At 47.1% G+C, this 19,247-nt stretch overlaps 1 long non-coding RNA gene and 1 pseudogene across 1 annotated transcript; both read left to right on the forward strand.

Moving 5' to 3' along the window:
- The first annotated feature begins 497 nt into the window (after positions 1–497).
- On the forward strand, positions 498–4,552 carry LOC129494241 (uncharacterized). The gene is made up of 3 exons (XR_008661308.1): positions 498–579; positions 1,976–2,086; positions 3,073–4,552. It is a non-coding gene; the product is annotated as an uncharacterized LOC129494241 (long non-coding RNA).
- Positions 4,553–17,356: 12,804 nt separating this feature from the next.
- On the forward strand, positions 17,357–17,862 carry LOC129494416 (40S ribosomal protein S24-like; annotated as a pseudogene).
- Positions 17,863–19,247: the final 1,385 nt, after the last annotated feature.

The following is a 19,247-nucleotide window of genomic DNA, read 5'->3' on the forward strand; positions in this document are numbered from 1 at the left end:
AAGAGGTTTGCTGCGGTGGGAGCTGTGTGGCTGAGGCTCTAACAGTCTGAGAGGGCAGCTGGATCCAAGGGATTAGAGGTCATGATAGCTGAGCCTGTCACTTGGCAGGAGGAAACCCGAAGGTAGGTCTTGACAAGTCAGAGTGTGTGTGATCTCTCTGATAACTGTTCCCCTGCTGCGCTCGCCTGACCAATGAGACAGGTTCCCCTGAAAATTGTTTGGAACATCGAGTCTTATATTTAATGTTTCAACAGATGACTGCAATTCAATAGAAATAAATTAATTCAAAACAGACACTTTTTGGAGTACATCTAACACTATATACTTGTAAGCTGCTTTCAAGATATGTTCTACGTTATTCACATCAATTAAGAAATTTTAGGATTACATGTTGTCTGACACCCATTTTACCCTTTATAATAGCTGCACCCATGTATCACTTTGAATTCATTTTCATGCTTGAATCTTTCTCTCTCTTGGAGTTTTGAAATCCAGTCCTTTGATGAAATCTCGAGAAAGAAGCATCATATGGTGGCAAGAATGAGAGGCTGAGTCAGATCTACTCTGGTTCTGCTGCCAGTAAGTATTTTCATTTAATCTCTCTTAGCCTCAATTTTCATTTCTGTGAAATGACAGGAATGATAGCTTCCTCACCTATTGTTACAAAGTTCTTATAATAATACTGAGTGATTCACATAAATAATATGAGTCAGCATGTGAGGTAGGTACTGTTGTCTATTGTGTAGAAGAGGGATCTAAGGTTTGAAATGCCAGATGACATCCCCAATGTCACTTATAATAATATACTGAATGGAGTTTATGCACCACCTCAGACCTCAGGTCAGGCTCCCTCTGAACCCACACCCCAATCTTGGTCTCTTGTTCAGTGAGCTTGCCTAATCTAATATCACCCCCTCATGAACCAGCAGCAGCTTCAGCACCCAGGTCCAGGCTGACCCACTGACTGACTCCCCCCACTACTCCCAGATTAGATGAAGTCCTGCACCATTTTCCTGGCACAGCTCATAGCAGGTGATTAATGCCATGTGAAGGGCATTGGACAGCAGAAGGCAGGAAATGGCAAGGAGTCAGGAGATGAGTGCATCTCCCTTCTTCCCCGTGATGGGCTATCCCCACATTGGACAGTGCCACACGGCACCTTCAGAGACTTCCTGTGTGGCCAGGCCACCAGTGTGTTTGCTTGTAAAGCTGTGACCAGGTCAGTAATTCACCACGTCATGTTTGCTTCTCCTCCTCCCTTTTTCCTTTCCATCATTTTTGATGGAAAGCAGTCGATATGATCATACTCTAGACCCGTGCCATCTGATACAGTAGCCACTGGCTTCGTGTGGCTATTTAAATGTGAATCAATTAAAATTGAATAAAATTTGAGATTCAGGGTCTCTATCACACTAGTCACATTTCAGGTGCTGGACAGCTCAGCTATAGAATAATTCCAACATTGCAGAAAGTTCTGTGGAACTATAACCAATATTTCACACAGAATTTCTTTCTTTCTTTTTTGAAATTTTATTTATTTATTTGACTTACAGAGAGAGGGAGCACAAGCAGGGGGAAAGGCAGTGGGAGGGGGAGAAGCAGGCTCCAAGCTGAGCAGGGAGCCCAGTCCAGGGCTTGATCCCACAACCCCGGGATCATGACCTGAGCCGAAGGCAGATGTTCAACCAACTAAACCATCCAGGGCCCCCTCACACAGAATTTCTATTTTGAGCAGCTCCCTTCTCCAACAGGCACCTTCTATCTTTCCAACCGGCTCTAGTAACCTCACTTAATTACTCTGTAACCTCATTTGGACCATAGGTATAGGCCCTGAGTTCTCTCACTGCCTTCCTCCTCTTTGCATGTCCTCATCAACCCCCCTGCCCTACTTAAGTGATACGTCACTTAATTCTGAATTCTCTCCTCCCTTTACTATATTCACCTGATGCAGGATATCTTTCATTTGCCCCTCTAGATGCACATGTAGATGGTCTACAGTCTTCAACGAACTCATTGTTCTCTGGATTCCGTTGGGGCTCAGCCCATGGCAAACCCAGAAGGAAACCAAAGGGAGGAAGGGAAGCAGGTGAGGCTACTTACTCCTCTAGCTCCTCTAAGAAGTCACCATGGGCTGCATCCCTCATTGGAAAGACTCAGTTCAGGAAAGTCCTTCAACTCTTCTCTGTTTAACAAACAAACAAAAAACTCCTGGATAACTATTGAGCCCTGACAGTCACCTATGACCTGAACTACCCATCATGAACTGGGTGTTATATATTCCATCAAGACATGCACAGCAGATTTCTTATAAAATAAAAATGGTAGGCTCAGTCTCATAAGCAGGTCTGGAAGCATAAGCAAGTGGCACAGACTCAAATGCTACTGCTCCAGCTGCTCTGTTGCCTCTTTCTCAGTCTACACCAGGGCCCTGTGAGGAGTTCCCCATGGCCAGTTAATAGAGGAAAAAACATAAGCTAGATTTATCACTGGATCTACCTGTTGCACCATCACCAGCTGGAAGTGGGTGGCTTCTACACTAACCCTCAGCCAAAGGGTGGCCCAGAAAGACAATGGTAAAGGAGAATCCCTATGCATAGAACTCTAGATGCTGCATCTCATTGTCCATTTCATGTGGGAGAAGAGATAGCCCGACGTACAGAACTGTACAGTGATACAGGGGCAGTGGCTCTGTGGGTCGGGGACCTGGAAAGATTAATGTTGGAACATTGGTGGCATGATTTCAGTGCTTTTGCCAGTTCCACCAGTTTTTGGATTCTTGGAACACCTTATCCACCACCAACAAATCCCACACAGCATTGCCCAAGACTAGGCAGTGTATTTTATGGCAAAAGAAGTGGAACAATGGGCTCAGTGTCCCTGAATTTCATTGATCTTACCACATGCCCCATTACCTGGAAGTAGCTGGTTTGACACAACAGTGAAAGGGCCTGCTGAAGGCTTAGTCCTGACACCAGCTGGAGACATCGCCCTTGAAGTTGCTCTGCTGACCTGTAAATTAAGGTACACTTTCAGCCAGTGACCTATGTATGGTGTCTTCTTTTTCCTAACCAGGACGCACAGGCCTCAGAACCGAAGGTTGGAGCTGGAAGTGGTCTCTCTTACTATTACATGATACACTTGAAGAATATTTGCTTTTTGTCCCTGTGACCTTGGCCTCTGTGGATTTGAAGATCCTAGTGCCCAAGGGAACAAAGCGAAGAATGGGGCTATTGTGCTGACTGGGGTCATTGATCCCCATTACCAGGGAGAAATTGTGTTGCTGCTACAAGAGGATGGCAGAGAGCTGTGTGAAGAGCACAGAGGATTTGCTGGATGCCTCCTACTACTCAATTGTCCAGTCATCCTTGTCAATGGGGAGTGGTAGCCACAGAATAAAATAAGACCACTAAGGATGCAAATCCCATAAGAATAAAGGTTTGAGTCCCTCCTACCAGGAAAAGAACTCCATCCAGCTGAGATGCTCCCAGAGGATAAGAGAAACACGAAGTGAATGTGGAAGAAAACAGATATGATCACCACCTACTTAGACCTCATGTGCAGTCACAGAAGCAGGGAGGGTAATAGGTATGTTTCATATTAATTACTTACTTTTCCATTAATTACTTACTTTTCCCTTATCCTAGCCATCTGATACAAAGAACACCAGTGTTAACTAATATTTCAGGTTTCAGGTGGAACCATGACTGACCAGACATTTTCCTGTAATGTGGACTCTAAATGTCTCCTGTAACAGGGACACAAGTTTGCACCTGCATTAAGAGCAAAAGATGAGGGGCGCCTTGGTGGCTCAGTCAGTTAAGCATCTGCCTTTGGCTCATGTCATGTTCCCAGGGTCCTGGGATTGAGCCCCACGTCGGGCTCCCTGCTCAGTGGGGAGCCTGCTTCTCCCTATCCCTCTGCCTGCTATGCCCCCTGCTTGTGCTCATGCTTTCTCTCTCTGTCAAAAAACAAAAAACAAAAAACCCCCAAAAACAAACAAACAAACAAAACAGCAAAAGTTGATGCTGAAGGAGGAAGGGGCTGGACCCTGCTGAGTATCTTCTGTTCACGTCTCCAGATCCAATCTCCATTCTCCTCTTCCCCACTCTGTGCTCTAAGAGGAGAGCCTTCCTGGGAAATGTGGAAGTCTCCCTTGCCTTCTGTTTCTGAATAGGTTCAAATTATGGGGACACCTACAAGGAGACTAGAGGGAGGGATAGGAGGGAGGTTGGAATGTTGATTTCCAGGCACCCTCTCTGAGGAGGTTGCTGCCTGGTGGCTGTTTTAGTTAGCTATCAAAAAACTAACTGACTGGGGCACCTGCATGGCTCAGTTGGTTGCCTCCAGTTCTGGTCTCATGATCCCAGGGTTGGGCTTCCTGCTCAGGGGAAGTCTGTTTCTTGCTCTCCCTCTGCCTCTCCTCTTGCTCGTGCTCTCTCTGTCAAATAAATAACTAAAATCTTTTATTAAAAAAAAAAAGAAACCTGACTGACTTAGCAGTGCGTGGGTGCCCCAGTGGGTTAAGCATCTGACTCTTGGTTTCAGCTCAGGTCATGATCTCCGGGTCATAAGATCAAGCCCCAAATTGGGCTCTGCACTCAGCAGGGAGTCTGCTTGAGACTTTCTCCCTCTGCCACTCCCCCTACTTGTGTTTTCTCTCTGTGTCAAACAAATAAATAAATCCTGTAAAAAAAAAAAACCCACAAATGACTGACTTAGAATCACCACCATTTTATTGTTTCCCATGATTCTGTGAGTTGACCAAAGTTCCACTGAATGATTTTTCCACTGGTCTCACAAGGAATCTCTCACAAAGCTGCAGTCACATGGTGTCTCACCAGACTGAGAGCAAGGATACGTCTGGTGGGGACAGCAAGAAGCCTGGGCCCAGACAGGGTTTTGGGAAGGTGAAACTTCTCTCTCTTCCCAAGTGTCAAGAGCCTCACCCTTTCCATATGGTTCACTACAAGCTCATTCCCTGTGGCCCCTCCTGTAGAGGACCTGGTGACTCAAGGGCTCCCCAGATTGCAAAGGCAGAAGCTGACAGACCTTCTTAAGGTTCAAGACCTGGAATTGGCACAGGGTCATGTCCACCATCTTTTAAAAAGTCCCTTTATTAAACCAATCTAAAAAGATCCCAAATTGCGTATGCCATCTCCTTCCTTTTGGGACCCAGGGTAGTTCCCACTTTATATTACTCTGCACTCTCTCCATGCCTGCATCCAGTAGAACTGAATTGCTTTGGTGAAAATCAATTGACTATACATATATGGATCAATTTCTGAAGTCTCCATCTGTTCCCATGGTCTATAAGTCCACCCCTACACCAATACTACATTGTCTTCCTTATTGAAGCTTTGTACTAAGTACTGAAGTCAGCTAGTGTAAGTCCTCCAATTTTGTTCTCTTTCAAATTTGTTTTGGATATTCTATATTGTATGCATTTTTTGGATAAATTTTAGAATCATCTTGGCACTTTCTATAGAAGAGCTTATTGGGATTTTCGTCAGGATTGCATTGAATCTATAGATCAATTTGGCAAGAATTAACATTTAACAAAATTGAGTTTTACAACTCATGAACATGGTATATAATTTTTTAGTAAGTTGCATACTCCATGAGGCTTTATCCCTAAATTCTTCAATGTGTATTTCCCAAGAATATGAGTATTGTCATGTATTTCCATAGTACCGCCATCAGCTTCAGCAAATTTAACATAGATACTTTTACCTTATCTGTTGTCTATATTTCAATTTTTCCAATTGACCCAATAATGTCCTTTATAGGGATCCCTGGGTGGCGCATCGGTTTATCTCCTGCCTTTGGCTCAGGGCGCGATCCTGGAGACCTGGGATCGAATCCCACGTCGGGCTCCCAGTGCATGGAGCCTGCTTCTCCCTCTGCCTATGTCTCTGCCTCTCTCTCTCTCTCTCTCTCTCTGTGTGTGTGTGTGTGTGACTATCGTAAATAAAATTTTTTTAAAAATTTAAAGAATAAATAAATAAAAAAGTTTAAAAAATAATGTCCTTTATAGCATTATTTCCTCTAGTACCGAATCTAGACCAGGATCACATGTTGTATTAGTTGTCGTGTGTCTTCAGTTTCCTTTCACCTGGAACTGCCTTTGTCTTTCATGAAATTGATAATTTTAAAGAATACATCCCTTTTTTTCCCTTTCATAGTCCCTCTTTTTAAAGAATGCTATTTAAGTGTGAAACCACAGTACTGCTGAATTCCCACATTTAGTTTTTTAAAAGTGGATGTAATTAAAGGCAGTTTTTGTAATAATTTTTACTTCTCAGAGCAGAGAAGCCCACTTTAACAAATAAATTACTGGATGCCTTTTGTGTAACAGAGTTGTTTTCTTTACTTATACATGGAACAGGATAAGCATTGCTGGACTGATTACACAGACTTACACATTTTACACAGAAATATATGTATTACAGTGATAGGACTGACTGAAAGGACTGCTTACCTGGTTCTCCTCTCCTTTCCAGGCATAAGAAGAAACTGTACTTCTGTTAGAATTGGAAAGTGCATTATCTTACATTAGTAAAAGTCTCTACTAAGGTAAGGAGTGCTTCAGGATTGATCAGTTCAACAGCTCAGTGTGCAGTCAAGGATCTGGATTCTTTCCATCATTCTCTTCTAAAGTCCTTGGTATTGTCTTCATCTTCATGCTCTTAATAAAACAGGAGCAGCAAGTCCTCTGTCCACATTCTCACAAGGAATTGTCAAGCAGAATAGGGATGACTTCTCTTCTAGCTGCCTCTCAGGATTGAGGGCAGTTTTTCCAGAAGCCTCCTCATAGACCTCCCCTCGTGTCTCATTGGCCAAAACTGAGTCTCAGGCTCATTCATAACTAATCATTGATAAGGCACAGCAGGATTATCTGTGGAAGAATCAGGTCTGTTCTTAGAATTGGGAGTATTGTGACCACAGGAGGGGGTTTCCTTGTAAATAAAGTCTGGGTGCTGTTAGGAAGAAGGAAGAACCATGATTAACCCTGATTCACCTGTTCAATAATACCTTCATTCCAGGCTTCATTCCATCTTTCTGTATTGGCTTCATTTCCAGGCTTGTGGCAAGATAGTCAAATTCTGAAATGACAAATGTCAAGTGTTTCCATATGTCAAATTCTGAAGTAACAATGTCCAGATGATAAAGGGAAGAAATGCCCGTTCTCATGGGTGGAGGAAAAAATTTCAGAGCTGTCTTCCTTCCAGCAGGATGCTCCTCACATCTCACTAGCCCAGTTTGGGTCACAAGCCATTCATGAACCAAACACTAGCAAGGAGTATAGAATTTGCACAATTGACTGATGCTAATTACCTGGGGGCAAGTGGATATTTGAGAGCCAACCTTATAAGTGGGAAGCTAAAGCCAAAATGAGGTGTACAGTTTGTGTAGGAGATAAAGGAGAGGAATAGAAGCAACACACGGTGAAGGCCAAGGTTCCTGAGATAGTCTGGGAATATAAGAAGAATGTCGTTAGTCTCGTCTCTACACTCTCTCAAGTTTGCAGAGGACTCCAGTCATAACCCTACAGGGAATCAGGGTAAGACCATAACTTATCACAGCTATGCCCCTAACAAAGTCACCTAGAGCAAGGCTGTCATACATTCATTCATTTTTTCACTCAACATTTATTGAGCACTGAGATAAATGCTAAGGATAAAAAATAATGATTTGTGGTCCCTTCCCTCAAGGATCACATATTCTGGTTGGGGAAGTCTTTTTTTGTGTGTTTTTTAAAAGATTTTATTTATTTATTTATTTATTTATTCATTCATTCATTCATTCATTCATTCATGAGAGACACAGAGATAGGCAGAGACATAGGCAGAGGGAGAAGCAGGCTTCCTGTGGGGAGCCCTATGTGGAACTCGATCCCAGGACCACGGCCCGAGCACGAAGAACTGAGTAGGAGTGTGAGCTGAGTCCCATGGCAGAGATAATGAGGTAAGGGGTGGAGGAATTCAGAGTTTGCCAGACAAATGAGGATAGGGAAAAGCATTCTAGGCAACAGGAACAGCATGTATGGAGACACTGGGGCCCGGAGGATATGGCAGGACAGAGGAACAGGAAACTAGGCAGTGTGCCTGGTGAGTCAGAGTCGTCAGAGTTAAGATCAGTAACGCGGGCTTTGCACTGAAAGGTCTCCTAAGCATAAGACTGGGATCCTTGGGCAGTAAGGAGCCATGGAAGGATTTTAAGGAGGAGCAGGACCTAGTCCAGTTTGTATCTTCCAGAGATTACGCTGGCAGTAGGGGGAAGATGTTGCAGGGTTGAGGCCCAAATCCAGCAAACTGTTTAAGAAGGTAAATTCAGTGGGTGGTAGACTGGCATTAAACTAGGAGAGGCATCAAAGTGCCACCTCTAGCAAGGCCGGACAAATGCTGTGTGTCGGGGGCTGCCCTGGACGGCTAGAACACATCCTGTCTCGAAGGTGGCCACAGCGACTCAGCCCAAGCTATGCGTAGCTACGGACCTCGTGGTGTCAGATTTTCCAGTTAAAAAAAAAAAATTTAAAAGCCCCAAAGCACTTGCTGTGAAATCTCCCAACATTTATATGTTGGTAACTAATTCAAAATTCAAAAACCAACACCAGCAGCAGCAGCAGCAGCAGCAGCAGCAGGACTATGCAGGCTAAATACATCTCCCAGGTGAATTTGAATGTTTACCAGCCTGGGGCCCTGGAACATGCAAAGGTCAAGGGCCTCTTTCAGCTCTGACCCTATAGAGTCCCTAATATCCCAGTGCTGTTTGTGCTACCCTGTCATTGGTCATTCGTGGGAAGCCATTCACGTGGATGAAAATCTTCAGTTCTGCTTTAACAAGCCTACCCAGGGATTTCCAGGGTTAGTGTTCACCCACTGATATTTTCATTCATTCATTCATTCATTCATTCATTCATTCAATGAGCATTTGTAGAGTGCCGACTATACACAAAGCACTGTTAAATGGAGGTAACATTTAGAGAAATAAAAGAGAGAAGTGGACCTGGGGGCTCGTGGAGGAGAAACTGGGATTTCCTTTCAAGAAGGAGAAATGGTTCATTTCTCATCCATTGCCTCCACCGGCAGGTCTTAGGGGAGAGCTCTGCAGCCTGGGCCAGAGTCTCAGTGGTCACCTTTTCCAGGGTGAGCAAACCTGTCCATCATGGGTCCCCCGGGGTACTCAGGATCTGACTGCTTCCTCTTTCACCCGAAGAAAAGACAAATGAAAATAAAGGAAAGAAAAATAAAATGTAAAAAAAAAAAAAAAAGAAAGAAAGAAATCAAATAAATAAAGGAAAGGAAAGGAAATCGCTGCTTAAAATTATTCCTGTGGGGCACCTGGGTGGCTCGGGGGTTGAGCTTCTGCCTTTGGCTCATGTCATGATCCTGGGGTCTCAGGATCAAGTCCCCCATCGAGCTCCCCACAGGGAGCCTGCTTCTTCCTCTGCCTGTGTTTTGCCTCTCTTTGTTCTGTCATGAATAAATAAATAACATCTTTTTTTAAAAAAAAAGACTGTGGTAACAGGTGACATTTGTTAAAGAGGGGTTTTAAAAAAGAAGAAATATAAAAATGAGGGGTGTAGAAAAATGTGTACCCTATGGTAGCTTTGTGTGGAACGTGCGTAGAACGCCTCTAGAAGAAAGCCAGCGCACAGAAGCTAACATTTGAATTCTATCTCATTTCTACCATCAACAGAAAGGGAGCTTGAGCAGAGATTAAGTTGGAAATGAACTAAGAAAGGTAAACTACCATACACTAGAGCAAAGGAAAACAAAATGTACCATTTTAAACTAATTTTTAAACCATTTTCATGCAATGTTTTTAACAAAAATTACATAAGAATTACAAAGATTTCAAAAATGATGATACCCGATGGCATTTGTGTAATACAGAACGGTGTCAAAAGCTTTCAAGATTGTATCAGTACAAACTGATCCAAAGGAAATCATCTAGCATGTATAGAGATCTGACCGTGAGGATGATTATCAGGACACAACTTTTGGAAACCGGAAAATCACTCAATAACTAGCAATAGGGAATCGATTAAAGAAAAGGCATAAATTGTCGGTCCCTAATCATTAGGCATGACTCACTTATTCTCCTAGAAAGCTATCCCAGGGAAGCATATTTCCGCTTATCTCTGAGAGAATCTTCTGATAGCTAGACTTGTGCGCTGAGCCACCTGGAGACTTCCAGCAAGGCTCGCCACCTGTCACGTGTCACCCAGCTCTGTGGGCTTTAGTTTAGGGCCAGCCAGAAAGGCAAAAACTAGAAGGACAGATCACGTAGCTCAGGGAAGTGGTGAAGTCCCAAAGGTTAGTGACAGTGGGGAACCATCAGGGCAATACCCCAAGTTCAGATCAGTGGGGTCTGAGCCATCGCATGTACTTTTAAACTGTCTGGTAGCCAAATTTGAAAAGGACAAATAAGTAACTGAAATTCCTTTTATTTTATTTTTTAAAGATTTTATTTATTCATGAGAGTCACGGAGAGAGAGAGGCAGAGACATAGGCAGAGGAAGAAGCAGGCTCTCTGCAGGGAGCCCGATGCAGGATTCGATCCCAGGACCCCAGGATCACGCCCTGGGCCGAAGGCAAGTGTTAAACTGCTGAGCCACTCAGGGATCCCCTGAAATTCCTTTTAATAACCTATTTAACCCAGGATATCCAGAACAGCAGCACTGTAACATGCCATCAATATTTATAATCACCAACGAGATGGTTTACACTCTGCTCAGTGCCTCCAGGATCCGGTGTGTGTTTCTAACTCAAAGCAACATTCGGCACGAGACGCATTTCAAGGGCCCGGTGGCCCCATGTAGCCTTGGCTATTGGACAGCACAGCCCCCGAGGCTGAGATGTGGGCACCAGTGCTCGTGATCCGAGGGACCAGGGTTAGGGAACTGGGAGGCGATTTTGTTCTCTGCCTCATTTGTGAGCCGTGGGGCCAGGAAACCCTTGGGTACACAGAGGGACCTGAAGACCGGTCCGAGGACAGACAGCCACAGAAGTCTCCGCCAGTGTCCCACGGGTGAGTGAGTGAGGAAGGGACGCCTGCCCTGACCCTATGGCCAGTCGCAGGTCCCTGACCTCACTGTAGAACAGAAACGGCAGATGTTCAATGTCAAGTGTGCAAAGTCAGTGCCATACCTACCATGGACAGAAAGACAGACACAGACACAACCAGAGCCACAAAGGGCCCCAGCTGAGCAGAGCTATCAAAATGCCAGACAGTGGTTGGGTAGGTAGGTTTATGGGCCGAAACGTGGAGAGGATCCCGAGTGTAAGTACGTATCAGGTTACCTATGCTGCTGTAACCTCTTAATCCTCCACATTTTATTTCCACCTGAGGCACAGAACTTCAGGTTGCTCGGCCAAGAGTCTTGCTGCCACCTCACACTCACTGGCTTGATGGGCGAAAAATAAAGTCTGGGGAAGAGCAAGATTTCCTCCGATGGGAGCCTGCGCAGCCTGGGGGGGGGGGCTCAGATCTAAGAAGGTGCAGACCTGTTGGCAGCGGGGTGGGCAAGTGGCAGGAGAAATGCACACATTTGTTGGGTGGACCGAGCACAGCAGGACAATGAGTCACAAATCTATGAAGCAATTCCTAAACCTTGGCTTGCCTGATGATCACTTAAGGATCCGGTTTAAAAATAGATAATTCTCAGGCACCCCTGGGTGGCTCAGTAGTTGAGCACCTGCCTTCCGCCCAGGGCGTGATCCTGCTGAATCGAGTCCTGCTTTGGGCTCCCTTCAGGGAGCCTGCTTCTCCTATGTCTCTGTCTCTCCCTATGTGTCTAACATGAATAAATAAATAAAATATTTTTTTAAAAAAGAAAAATGCATAATTCTCATCTCTACCCTCAGAGATTTTTTTTAAGATTTATTTATTTTACAGGTACAGAGAAAGCATGAGCAGGATGGGCAGAGGGAGAGAGGGTCTCCTTCAGCGTGGAGTCCCACACAGGCCTGGATCTCATGACCCTGAGATGAGGACCTGAGCTGAAACCAAGAGGCCGGCACTTAACCAACCGGGCCCTCCAGGGCCCCCCCCCCTTTCAGAGGTTTTAATGCAATAGCAAATGCAGAGCTGGCCCCGGGGAGTCTGAATGTGAGCAGCAGCCAGGAGACGCTGATGCAGGTGGTCCCAGGACGAATGTCGGTACTGCCGGCAACATCTCCAGGCACAAGGACCAGGACCTGGCCCCTCACTCACAAGACGCCCGGGAAGATGTTAGGGCCCCAAAGGAGCCAGCCTGTGAGGACCTGGGATCTGAAGCGCGGAGTCAGGTGAGCCCAGAGAGGGAAGGCGGGGGGAGGGGGGTGCTCCAGAGAGCCGCAGGGAGCCTGCGAGGCTGCTCCCAGCCGCACCCCCTGCCCGCTGGGACCCACCACCAGCTCCGGAAGGAGGTGGCTTTCCTACGAAATGAGCAACACCCAAGACGCGGGGTTCCTCGGAGTGATCTCAGGGCTTGTGCGCCGGGCTGGCTTGTGGCCCATGTGGCGAACGTGGAGCCTCGTGACCGCTTCTTGGGAGGATCCTAGAGTTAGGATCCTAGGGCTAGGATCCCAGGGTTAGAACCCCAAGGTTAGGGTCCCAGGGCTAGGATCCCAGGGCTAGGATCCCAGGGCTAGGATCCCAGGGCCAGAACCCCAGGGTTAAGGATCCCAGGGTTAGGATCCCAAGTTTAGGATCCCAGGGTTAGGATCCTAGGGATAGGATCCCAGGGTGAGGATCCTAGGGTTGGGATCCCAGGGTTAGAATCCCAGGGTTAGGATCCCAGGGTTAGGATCCTCAGGTTAGGATCCCAGGGTTAGAATCCCAGGGTTAGGATCCTCAGGTTAGGATCCCAGGGTTAGGATCCCAGGGTTAGGATCCTCAGGTTAGGATCCCAGGGTTAGGATCCCAGGGCCAAAACCCTAGGGTTAGGATCCCAGGGTTAGAACCCCAGGGTTAGGGATCCCTGGGTGGCGCAGCGGTTTGGCGCCTGCCTTTGGCCCAGGGCGCGATCCTGGAGACCCGGGATTGAGTCCCGCGTCGGGGTCCTGGTACATGGAGCCTGCTTCTCCCTCTGCCTATGTCTCTGCCTCTCTCTCTCTCTCTCTCTCTCTCTCTCTCTCTCTCTCTCTCTCTTTCTCTCTCTGTGTGTGTGTGTGTGTGTGTGACTATCATAAATAAATAAAAATTTTAAAAATATTATAGAACCCCAGGGTTAGAATCCCAGGGTTAAGATCCCAGGGTTAGAATCCCAGGGTTAGGATCCCAGGGTTAGGATCCCAGGGTTGGGACCCCAGGGTTGGGATCCCAGGGTTAGGATCCCAGGGTTGGGATCCCAGGGTTGGGATCCCAGGGTTAGGATCCCAGGGTTAGGATCCCAGGGTTGGGATCCCAGGGTTAGGATCCCAGGGTTAGGATCCTCGGGTTAGGATCCCAGGGTTAGCTGCGCAATGAGCGACCCAGAAACCCAGTGCCGCGGCGCTCCGCAGGCTGAAGCCGGATTTGGGGTGCTGAGACCGAGGCGCTGCCAGGCGCGATGCCCTCCCCGGGGTGCGTCACCGGAGGGCGCCAGAGCATCCTTCTCCGAAAGGAATTTCCGTCCACGGAAAGCCCGTTAGGCTTCGATTCCATCAACCACCTGCCCAAAGCCACCGTCTCCCCCGAAATGAGACAGAAGAGGGCGGACAGGTGGCCGCGTAAGGAGCCTCCCGAGGGGCCGCGAAGTCGTCGACGTCATCCGCTTTGTTAGCCACGCACCTGCCTCCCCGCGCGCTCTCCCGGCCTCTACCCAGGGCGCAGGATGGAGGCTCCGGGGGACGCCGGCCTCCCGGCCCGGCTCCTGCAGCCCCTGCGGACGCCCCGGCCTCGGACAGCTTCTCCTCCAGCGTTCCCGGTTCGCCCAGGGGAAACTGAGGCTCGAGGGGGCACCGGGACCTGCGCAGAGTCGCCCTACAGCTCAGTCTTGCGGCCGAGGGGATACTTTCCTTTTAACCCATGAGCTGACCCCGGAGTCCCCCGTAGGAAGGGCTCTCGGTCCACTGATGCAAGGGTAAGAGAGGGTCTGCGGCCCAGGAAACGGGGTTCAACGTGCAAAAGGCTAGCCGGGTCTGGGAGGGGCGGGGGGGGGGCTGGGAGCAGGGGTCTCGGCAACATCCCCGTGTGGTGCTGCCATCTTCTGTTCAGCTGGGAAATTAAACCCAAACTGGCGTCAAGCCGGCTTTTCCAACAAAACTGAATTTTGTAAAAGAACTGGCTACGTTTCTTCCGTGATACTTTTCTCCTAATGCATTCGTTTGGTATTTGCAAGCTGCATGATCATCGCTAGAGAAATACGAGAAGACAGATAGGAAGAGGCCTGAGAATTTGACAACGATCCACTAAGAAGTTAAATTAAAAACTTCAGTTTCAAACAAACAAACAAACAAACTCCAGTTTCTTCTAGACTCAGCCGGTACGCGTGTGAAAGGTCTGTGGCTCTGGCATATTTTATAATGGGCATTTGCAGCATGATCGCTGACTCACGAATTAAAATGATAGAGAACATTTGAGTGTGTACTGCATGCTGTATCTATATTTTATGTGGATAAAGGATTTTTGTGGATGAAATACGCCATGGACACATACCGTGTCCATACTTCATGTGGATTCGTTTATTCAATCCTCACCATAACCCCCTCCCCCAAAGCACATGACATTATTATCCTCATTTTACATAGAAGGAAACCGAGGCATAGGATGTTGAATTTCCCAAGGTCTCACACAGCGGATACTGAGCTGAGCGCCCACCCCGCTGGGTCTGACCTGGAAGCCCATGATCTTTTTTTATTATTATTTTAATTAATTTATTTATTATTTTTTGAAAAAATTTTTGGAAGCCTATGATCTTAACCAAAAAGCCAGTGGTTCTCAAAGTGCAGCCCCTGGACCAGCAGCACCATAGCTACCTGGAAACTATATAGCACTGCAAGGGCTCAGACCCCACCCCAGACTTTTCTAATGGGGGGTGCAGGGGGAGAGGGCAACCACCAGAGTTTTAACCAGCCTTCCAGGTGACTCTGCCACAGGCCAAAGCTTGACAACCACTGATCTAGGCAATACCATCTCCAAACACTAGAATATTTTTAAAAAGCAACTCTGGGCCTCGACCTACCCTGGAATTCAGAATGTTGACATCATTACGCTGTCGTTTATGTAACTTCCCGTAATTATGGCCTATTCAAAAGACACTATCCAGGAATTAAGTAAAAAAAATTGTTTTTGAACATAATGCTTATATAATTAAGACCCTAAAAAATATTAGCTGCACTTCCCAACCTCCTCAAGAGCCGTGGTGACTAAATGGGATTTTCTGTTGATCATAACTGAGTTTTGACTTTCCTCTTCTCTGGGCAGAAGAGGCCCAAGGACAGGGGTTGCAGGTGGTTCTGAAGCAAAGCAAAGGACCCACCCAGGCATTCAGACCAGATGCTGGCAGCAGGGAATAATCCCACCTTTGCTCTACAACAAAACACAGAGTGAGCATTAAAGAGGCAATTCTGTAGGCACTTTCCCCCCCTCGGCTTTTTCTGACAGCCCTGGGCCTTGCCTGCCCTGATGCCTTATCTGCGGGCTGCCGTGGTGTGGGCAGCCCCTGGGCTCACTGCCCTTCCAGCCCCCTGGGGCTTACTTCCATAGTGGAGGGCTTCACTGTTCCTCTAGGACACCCACTTCCTTCCGTGGGGGGTGGGGGGCTTTTGGAAAGAAAAGAAAGTGGGTTGGTTCCAGTTTTATGGTTGTCAGTTTGTCTGTCCTTGCTCTACCCCACTTCACAAACATCTTCATCTCTACCTCTAGAGCACCTGCCTTGCAGATTTCAGGCCCCAGGACCAGCCTAACTAGCTTCCACCAAAAAGATTGAGTGCCTGGAATAAGTCCCCCTATTGCAGATCACTCCCAGTGGTGGTGGGATTTGTCGCGTTGGACCCCGATGAATAGACCAGAACACAAAGAGGAGACCCCATCTGAGGCCAGATGATAGACAAGCTGGGAGGGGTTCAGGAATTGGGCCTGGCGGAGGAAAATATATATATATATCCTGGAGACTCCAGGTGTCCCGGCCAGCTGAGTGAACCAGGGGATTGGTAGGATGACTCAGTTTTTAGGGGAAAAAAAGATCAATCAAAATGTGGTAATCCTGACTTCTTGTGCACAGGGTCACAGGAAAACCAATGTGGTGGTTTGATGAGAGGATGTTAGTGGGGCCCGCCTGGTCTGAGCGCAGCCCAACCACCCACCTGCTGAGGGAGCCTGATTAATTTACTGAACCTTCTTTGCATTTGTAAAATGAAGAGGTTAATAGCACCGGCCTCATAGGTCGCTGGGAGGTTTACATGAGTTAATATGTGTAAAGCCCCTAGAATAATCTGCAGCACACAGAAAGCACGATCTAAATTTCTTCTACTGATTTGTTGGGTATATTCATCATTACAGGTAACTGGGGTTTCACCTGGGCCCTTCGGAGCATCCCTCTTTCCCAGTCTGCCTCCCCTCCCGGCATGTGCCCTTGGCCCTGGTGCAAGCAGTCTCCTCCCTCACTTATAACCCCACCCTCAGCCCTTGGGCAGTTTACCAACCCTTGCCTGGATCTTCTCCACCCTCCTTTTCAGAGAAACCAATCATCCCCATCCAACTAGCTGCAGATCATCCTGCGAAGTCTGAGCGGCCGTCGTGGCGGACGTGGGGAGGCAGCCAGTGGAGCCTTTTCCTGCCCTTCCGCTAGCTCTTGGGGCCCCGGCTGGGTACCAAGCCATCCGGTGGGCCCAGTGCATATAACGCTTCCTTCAGTCTTTCCACCCTGTTGGGTGATACCCCGGTGTTTCATAGCAGAAGTAGCTGAGGCCAAGAGAGATTAGGAATCTCTATTGAGCACCAAGATCATACAGCCAGAGTCATGGGGTCAAGGGCAGGAAAGCAGGCCCCGGGTGGGGCGGCGGGGGGGTGAACCGCATGGTTCCTAGCCAGAGCCCAGAGCTTTTGCTTTCCACTACAGCACCGGCCCTTCAACTCCTTAGTCATTGTTTGGAAATCTTTTTTTTTTTTCCTAAAGGTTTTATTCATTTATTCATGAGAGACACACAGAGAGAGGCAGAGACACAGAGAAAGGGAAAAGCAGGCTCCTCGCAGGGATCCCAATGTGGGACTTGATCCCGGGACCCTGGGGTCACGCCCTGAGCCACCCACTGACCCACTGTTAGGACATCTCGAAAGGCATATGCACTGCTCTAGGGACGGGAGAGAAGGAGAGAGATGAGGCTTAGTTCTAGAAGGACCTCGGATGAGTTTTTCCTCCCCGGCTGCTTGAAGCTCGGCCACCATCATGAATGACACAGTCACTATCCAGACCAGGAAGTTCATGACCAACCGACTACTTCAGCAGAAACAGATGGTCATTGATGTTCTTCATCCCAGGAAGGCAACAGTACCTAAGACAGAAATTTGGGAAAAACTAGCAAAATGTACAAGACCACACCAGATGTCATATTTGTATTTGGATTCAGGACCCATTTTGGTGGTGGCAAGACAACTGGCTTTGGCATGATTTATGATTCCTTGGATTACACAAAGAAAAATGAACCCAAACATAGACTTGCAAGACATGGCCTGTATGAGAAGAAAAAGACTTCAAGAAAACAGCCGCAAAGAGCACAAAAACAGAATGAAGAATGTCAGGGCGACTGCAAAAGCCAATGTTGGTGCTGGCAAAAAGAAGTGAGCTGGAGATTGGACAACAGAGGGAGTAAAGATTCTGCAGTGGCTTTATCTGTGGTGATTGTGCAGATCTTTCATGAGAGGCTTAATAAACTAAGAACGTTAATGTGAAAAAAAAAAGAAGGACCTCGGATGAGAGAACAGAAAGCTCAAGAGGTGTCCAGAGGAGCATGCCCATTAGCTGTCCTGCTTCCATTGCTTCCTGTCCCCTCACCCCCAGTTTTGGCCTTGGTCAAGAGCCACCAAGCTCAAACTGCGCAAAAACAATTGTCCAACACACCAGGGAGGGCAGGTGGCTCATTGCAAACCCCCATTGTATGTACGGTCATCATCTTCATTTCACGTGTGAGCCAACTGAGGCAGAGTGGGTCAGTAAGGCCTGATTCAGCCTCCCCATTTCCCAACCGGGTGTCCCCTCTAGATTACAGGTCTTGGAACTCTCTAAAGAATTTTCTTAGCCAATAAGGAGGAACTACAGAAACCGCACAGAAAATACTTTGAGTATTCTGAGGGACCGTTTTCTCAATCATCCTGGGATGCGACATAACTGGTCCTGGGCTGGATCCTTAGCAGCAAAAGTCATTCTTGCTTTTTTGGTACATACACAGAAACACAAAGAACAACGTACAGAACAGCGACACTAGCTGAAACCCTGTTTGCACACCACCCGCCTGCAACAATTAGCCACAGTTTGTAGTTTTGTTTCATCTCTTCCCTGAGACCACTGTGAAATTTCACCTGTAAATACTTGAGTACACATCTGTCGCTGGAAAGGATCTTTTAAGACGTCGTCACTCTGCCATTATTGCACCTAATGAGCGTAATAATGAATTAGTAGCATCTAAACAAATAAACTGATATTCATAATAAATTAATAACAGGAAATATTCCGACCATATTTGAATTTCCTTGATTATCTCAAAAGTGGCTTTTTATAAGTTTATGTGGCTAGCTTAGCCACAAGTACAGGCAAAAGATTTGGTTTTGATGAACATGTCTGTCCTCCCTGCCTGCCTTCCTTCCTTCATGCAACAAATACCAATTGACTGCCTACCATGTGCCAGGTGCTACTCAGGGCTGTTAAAAGCTGCAGGTCCTGTCCTCAAGGACTGATGGGTCACCTGCCCCCTTCGCTGCTCCCTCTTGCACTCCCACCCCCAGATCCCTGCTAAAGACTTTTTTTAGGAGTTGAGCCCAAAGCAGAAACTCCAGTTACCAGATTGTTGAATATCGGGATCTTTGGATAACTTCTAGTGCAATGTTTCTCAAAGTATTTTCTCCAGCTATATTCTTGGGTTATGAATATAGTGAATATATTCACTATTAAGAATATAGCTATAGGGGAACCTGAGTGGCTCAGTCGGTTAAGCATCTGCCTTTAGCTCAGGTCATAATCCCAGGTTCTGGGATCCAGCCTCACAAGGGAGGCTCAGCAGGGAGTCTACTTCTCCCTCTGCTCCTCCCCCTGCTCATATTCTCTCTCAAATAAATAAATCAAA

The sequence above is a fragment of the Nyctereutes procyonoides genome, unplaced genomic scaffold, assembly GCF_905146905.1.
Source record: "Nyctereutes procyonoides isolate TBG_1078 unplaced genomic scaffold, NYPRO_anot_genome, whole genome shotgun sequence".
In the NCBI taxonomy this organism is placed as follows: Eukaryota; Metazoa; Chordata; class Mammalia; order Carnivora; family Canidae; genus Nyctereutes; species Nyctereutes procyonoides.